Raw genomic sequence first — 6,895 nt, forward strand, 5'->3', positions numbered from 1 at the left:
TGCACTGAGTACTTACTATTCTGAAGATAATATTGCTAGATCTTAAAGAATTCAATAATTATTAACATCTTCTGATTATAAGTATTATATCTTCTCTGCATGAGTGATAACTTCTTGAAGAAGAAGATCACTGATCTTTATTCACAGTATCTTATAGACTCTGTGAAAAAGTCTTCTCTCATAGATAATTCATTATCTGTTTTCTCAGAGATAATTATTTTCTGATTCTTTCAATATTGAAAGGCCTTCAGTATTAACTGTGAAAAGATTTCACAGATCTTATTTCTGAATACATCAGTCTCACACTGACTGAGTAAGTTAAGATTAAAGTGATTCAGTATTGTAATATCTGTGAAAGCTTGTTTCAATTCTGTAAACATCTACACAGTGTCTTAAGTGAGAATAAATAATTCTGTTTTTCTATCTTTTATACTTTTCTTTAATAGATCTGTAAGAAGAGCAGTAATCTGTGAATATATATAGATGAATTATCTGTAGAAATTTATAAATTCTAGAAACATCTATATCTTATAATATATCTGCAGTGCTGATCAGTTCTTAATAGTGAAGACTCAGCTTCTATTCATTGAAATGCTGTTCATCTTAATAATATAATTTAAGAAATTAATCTTCTATATGTAGAATGAGCATTTTTCAGTATTTACATAGAGTTGATACTGTTTTAAGTGACTTAATACTTCTTGAATATGAGTATCATGTTCTTTCTTCATTTTTGAGAAGATTAGAATGTTGTCTAAGTATACTATATAGAAGACATTAACAAGACTCTGCAGTGTCTCATTTATATAAATCTGAAAGATGGCTGAAGCATTATAAAGACTAAAAGATAAAACAAGATATTCAAAATTACTGTACTTGATATAAAAAGTCATTTTTCAAATGTTATCTTTATTAACTCTGATTCTATGATAGATATTCTGTATATTAATCTTTGAGAATATCTTTACTTCAGATAATTGATTGATTATCTCATTAATCAACAGTAATGAATAGTAATTTTTAATTATCATTTTATTGAGATCTCTGTAGTCTATGCATAGATATAGTCTATCATTCTTCTTGAGTATAAAGAGTATAGATGTCTCTGCTGAACTCTTTAATAAATATATTCAGTTCTTTAATTATGCTTCTTCAAGATATTTGCACAGAATATGGCAATTTCTTTATAAACAAGTTATAAAGAGACCTGTACAGCACTGTTACACTGTCTTCAAGATAAATCTTATATTATATCTTGATATCAGAAAACTTCACTGCTTTTCTTTTCAAAAAGACATTCTTATAATCTGTAAAGAGACATTGTATATATTCATCTTCAATGATAGATACTGCTACTAATCTTACAGTGAGAATGATAACTTCTTCATCTATTCTCAAGTCTCAATCACCTGCTATACAGTATATTGACTCAATCTTTTTCTCAAGATTCTTTCAATGAAACTCTTCAGATTTCTCTATTATTATCTCTTTATTAGTGAGATGATACTGTTACATCTGAGTAACTCAGTCAATGAGAGAATTGTTTTCTCTTAATTATAAGAGATCTAGAATGACATTCTCATCTATAATATTAACTGTGTGAAGAAGCAGACTGCTCTTCTTAAAGATTTCTTCTGAGTCTGTAATCACACACTTTACTTGAATTATGTTAAAACAGTGATATTTTATTTTATCAGTAAATTTCATATAATCTGACAGGTCTATCTTCTTTCAACTCTTTATCAAAGAAAAGAAATAGAATATAAAGTTAATATCTACTCTGAAGTTAAGTAGGCATCTCACTGATATCTCTCTGTTTGAAGTATGTATTATGATTGTAATATAAACTTAGAGATATGAGAATTATTAATTCTTCATTTCTTTCTCTTTATTATCTTTCATGAATATGTTTATCAGAAGAGAAGTTAACTTTGAGAAGATATTTTCTCAGTTTCTTCTCTTCTTCAGCTTCTTATAATCACTGATATAGTGTTTATCAGCTCTGCAGTTGAAATAGAGATCTTTATTAAATCTTTTTTAATATTTCTTCACAGTAAGTGAAGAATTAGAATACTTGAAATTCTTCTTTACTTTCTTTACACTGAAGCTATTACAGTGCTGTTTAAATCTCATTATTAATTACTTAGAAGAGATCTTATTAATCTTTTTCTCAGAGAATTGATTATTCAAATAGATCTGAGAAGCCAGGTTGACAAGCTCAGTATAATTGATTGATAAACTCTGATATTATAATATTATTATCTGCATCTTGTGAGTCAGCTTTATAAGATAAAGCTGTGTTTTTAATTGATTCAAATCATCAGTCAATTTCTCTTAATATTCTTCAAATCTTGTGTTGAAATTGAAAGAATTCTCATTATCTTATTAATATAATGAGTTGAATCACTGTGCTGCTGTGAAGCTGTGATTGCAGTGATCTTTGATTTGATTCAGTAGAAAGTTCTTGAATTCTTCTTAAGTCATGATAGTATTAATACACTCAAGCTTTCTCTTCTTAATGACTCAAGTAGTTGCAGAGATGTCTTTAAGAAGATTGACAGTGTATATTACTCATATCTCATAAGTATTATACTGACTCAGATTAAGGCAGAATTTCTGTTCAAGAGTACAGATAAAGCTGTGAAATTCAGATAAAATGTTTCTCTTATATCTCAGAAAATCTCTGATCTTAATCTCTCTATCTTCATAATAGATGTAGATGTGTAGAGGCTGCAGCAGTGATAAAGCAGTTGAAGAGCTCATATCAAAATATATAGTAAGTTCAGAAATCTCAGATTTCTGCTGAGATAGAGATGTACATACTCTAGAAAATGATGTAGTGTTTCTCTCAGAGAGTGAGGTCAGATCAGTCTCAGTATAAGTGTATAAGATTATATCAGTCTGTTAGAGCTTGACTGATTTAAATATATAATCAGATTGAGTGATTTAAATTGTAATATAATGAAACTGAAGTAATAACTAGTCAGTGATATTATATAAGAGTAGTTATTTAAGAAGCTGTATAAGTGAGCTTGACTATCTTACTTAAATAGTGAGCTTGTAGACTACAGAGTTATTGCAAGAATATCATAGATATGATACTTAGTATACTAAGAAGATTGTATGAGATATATAGTAACTCTTGTATATATTTCAGTAGAAGAAAAATGAATTACTAACTTCTTTGATGAGAAGTCAGCATCTAGCTATTCTATATAGATAATGAGTGAATACTCTTCTCTCATTTCATGAGTGAGAATAGTCAGAGTGATATCTCAGCAGTATCTCATTATCAAGAAAGAGTAATCTGCTGATCTTATATAGAAGTGAGGTTCTTATATTTATCAATTAAATCTTTCTATGATATATCTGAATAATGTCATAGAGTGGTTGAAAACCAGTTCAAATGAGATGAAATCATCCGCATGAAAGTGATGAGCTGTGTGAAACCGCAATGAGGCCTTGACGCGGCCGGAAGTGTGACATTACATCAGATTTTTCACAGTGCTTCTTAAAGTCTACAATCTCTTCAGATTATAGATACTCTCTTCAAGAATTCTCACAGAGATTTTCAGAGTGTTAACTCTCAGTGTTATAAAGAGTAGTTATACAGACTTCTTCTCTTTCTTCTTCTTCTTCTCTTATAAGAGATTAAGAGACTCTTCAGTTAATCTCTTTATAATACTCAGTTTAAGTATTCTGTAAAGCTTTTCTATCTTTTCTAGTCTCTCTATATCTGTTATTCTAATCTTCTTAACATAGTCTAGTCTGTGAGAGAGTCTGTCTGCTGAGTTCTTAGTTTTCTAGATATATTCTGTCTTGAATCAGAACTTACTTAGTCTCTGAGCTCAGTGAATCTACTGTTATAAGAGTTTCTTAATTAAAGTAAACTGTTATAAGCTGTTATAATCAGTTCTAACAGTAATTATTATTATAAAATTCTTAAAGTAGTGATATCAGTGATGAAAGAATTTCACTATTATAAGAAGCTTTTAATTATAAATATTAGAGTTAATCTCTGTAAATTATATCTTCTGTGAGAAAAAGATTACTAAAACTCAGTTCTCATTTAACTGTAGTTATAAGACTATTTCTGAAATTATAAAGAAGAAGATATCTATCTTTAATCTGATTAAGAGTAAGAAATCAAAGTAAAATAGTATTACTGTATCTGTGATATCTGCTGTTTTACTCTTATAAAGATCTTATAAGTTTCTAAGATAAGAAAGTTCTCACAGTTCTCTCTTCTTAATAATCTTTTCATTCTCTGTTTACAGAATAACTTCTTCTTATTTTTATTCTTCAGTATATCTTTAAGAGTTAAGAAGATTCTTATAAATGCAAAGATAAATCATCTATAGAAATTTATAAAGCTTAGAAAGATCTGAATCTCATGAATACTAGTTAACTCTGACTATAATAGAATAGTTTCAATCTGTGAAGATTTCATCTGAATATCATCTATAGTAATTATATATTCTAGGAAATTAATCTGATAGATACTGAAGTTATACTTTATAAGCTTAATATACAGTTCTGTCTTATCTAAGATCTTTAACATACTTTATATATACTCAGTATATTCTTTCTTCTTCACAGAGTACATTATTACATTATTCAGATATATTATTATAAAGACATTCAGATATATATAAAGTATTTTATTAATGAAAGACTGAAATACTGTGAGAATATTAGTCAGATTAAAAGACATCACTAAATATTCAAATAATCTCAGTGCAGTTCTAAAGATAGTCTTTTATTCATTCTCAGACTGTATTCACAGCTGTGTATATATATTAATTATATTCAGTTATATGAATATAATAGCTCTTATAAGATAATTGATTACATTCTCAATCAGAGATAGAGAATAGTAACTCTTTATTATTTTAAAGTTCAGATTATAATAGTCTATATATAATCTGAGATCTTTATTCTTCTTCTTTATAAATATCACAGAGGCTTTTATAAAGATCTGTGAAGATTGAATAAAGTCATTCTTCAGATTCTTCACACTTTATACATACTCAGTATATTCTTTCTTCTTGTCACGCTCCCGGCCGCGCCAAGGTCTTGTTGCGGTTTCACACGGCTCATCACTTTCATGCGGATAATTTCATTCATCTCACAGGCTGTCTGAACCGGTTTTCAATCACTTTATAACATTATTCAGATATATTATAGAAAGATTCAATTAATGAATATAAGAACTCTGCTTCTATATAAGATCAGCAGATTACTCTTTCTTAATAATGAGATACTGCTGAGGTATCACTCTGACTATTCTTACTTATGAAATGAGAGAAGAGTATCTGCTCATTATCTATATAGAATAGCTAGATACTGATTTCTTATTAAAGAAGTCAGTAATTTGTTTTTTCTTCAACTGAAATATATACAAGAGTTACTAAGTATCTTATATAATCTTCTTAGTATACTAAGTATTATATCTGTGATATTCTTATAATAATCTTATAGTCTATAAGCTCACTATTCAAGTAAGATAGTCAAACTTATTTATACAGCTTCTTAAATAACTATCTTTATATAATGCTGCTGACTAGTCACTGCTTCAGTTTTATTATATTACAATTTAAATTACTTAATCTGATTATATATTTAAATCAGTTAAGCTTTAATAGATTAATATAATCTTATATATCTGTACTGAGACTGATCTGATCTCACTCTCTGAGAGAAATACTACATTATTTTCTAAAGTATATACATCTCTATCTCAGCAGAAATTCAAGATTTCTGAATCTGCTATATATTTTAATATAAGCTCTTTAACTGCTTTATCACTGCTGCAGCCTCTACACATCTATATCTATTATAAAGATAGAGAGATTAAGATCAGAGATTCTCTGAAATATAAGAAAAACATCTTATCTGAATTTCACAGCTTTATCTGTACTCTTGAATAAAAATTCTATCTTAACTTAAGTCAGTATAATACTTATAAGATATAAGTAATATACACTATCAACCTTCTTGAAGATATCTCTGCAACTACTTGAGTTATTAAGAAGAGAAAGCTTGAGTATATCAATACTATTATAACTTGAGAAGAATTCAAGAACTTTCTACTGAATTAAATTAAAGATTACTGCAACTGTGACTTCACAGCAGTATAGTGATTCAACTCATTACATTAATAAAATAATAAGAATTCTTTCAATTTCAATACAAGATTTGAAGAATATTGAGAGAAATTAACTGATAATTTGAATCAATTATTATTATTATTATTATTATTATTATTATTCTTTCATTATACTCATATACAAGCGGAGCTTATGATGAGTTCTTGCGTGATGTTAAATACAGGTCAAGTGTTAATTATACAGAAGGAAATACAGGTGTTGAGATCATATCAAGATAACAAGAACATAGAAAAATACAAAGAAGTGACAATTAAATACATGCGATAATAACTTCTCAGCTCAGAAACATAGAGCGATTCATTGAAGTGATTTGTACACCTCTGTATTTATTAGAAACCTGAGGTGCTTGAGTTCCGGATTTAATGTATCCCCTGCGGGTTTCGAACCCACGCGCCTTGATTTCCCACGCCAAGGCGCTACCAGGTGGCCGCATTAACCATTCGGCCACCGGGGCGATTTGAATCAATTAAAAACACAGCTTTATCTTGTAAAGCTGACTTACAAGATACAGATAATAATATCATAATATCAGAGTTTATTAATTAATCACACTAAGCTTGTCAATCTGACTTCTCAGATCTATTTGAATAATTAATTCTCTGAGAAAAAGATTAATAAGACCTCTTCTAAGCAATTAATGACAGAATTTAAATGATACTATAACAGCTTCAGTGTGAAGAAAGTAAAGAAGAATTTCAAATATTCTGATTCATCACTCACTGTGA

The 6,895-nt window shown here is 28.4% G+C and overlaps 1 pseudogene across 1 annotated transcript; it reads right to left on the reverse strand.

The window, feature by feature from the left end:
- Positions 1–6,535: 6,535 nt before the first annotated feature.
- Positions 6,536–6,624, reverse strand: BDBG_17148 (annotated as a pseudogene). The gene has a single exon. The product of its transcript is annotated as a tRNA-OTHER (tRNA).
- Between the last annotated feature and the right edge of the window lie 271 nt (positions 6,625–6,895).

Source organism: Blastomyces gilchristii (assembly GCF_000003855.2).
Source record: "Blastomyces gilchristii SLH14081 genomic scaffold supercont1.9, whole genome shotgun sequence".
Classification (NCBI taxonomy): Eukaryota; Fungi; Ascomycota; class Eurotiomycetes; order Onygenales; family Ajellomycetaceae; genus Blastomyces; species Blastomyces gilchristii.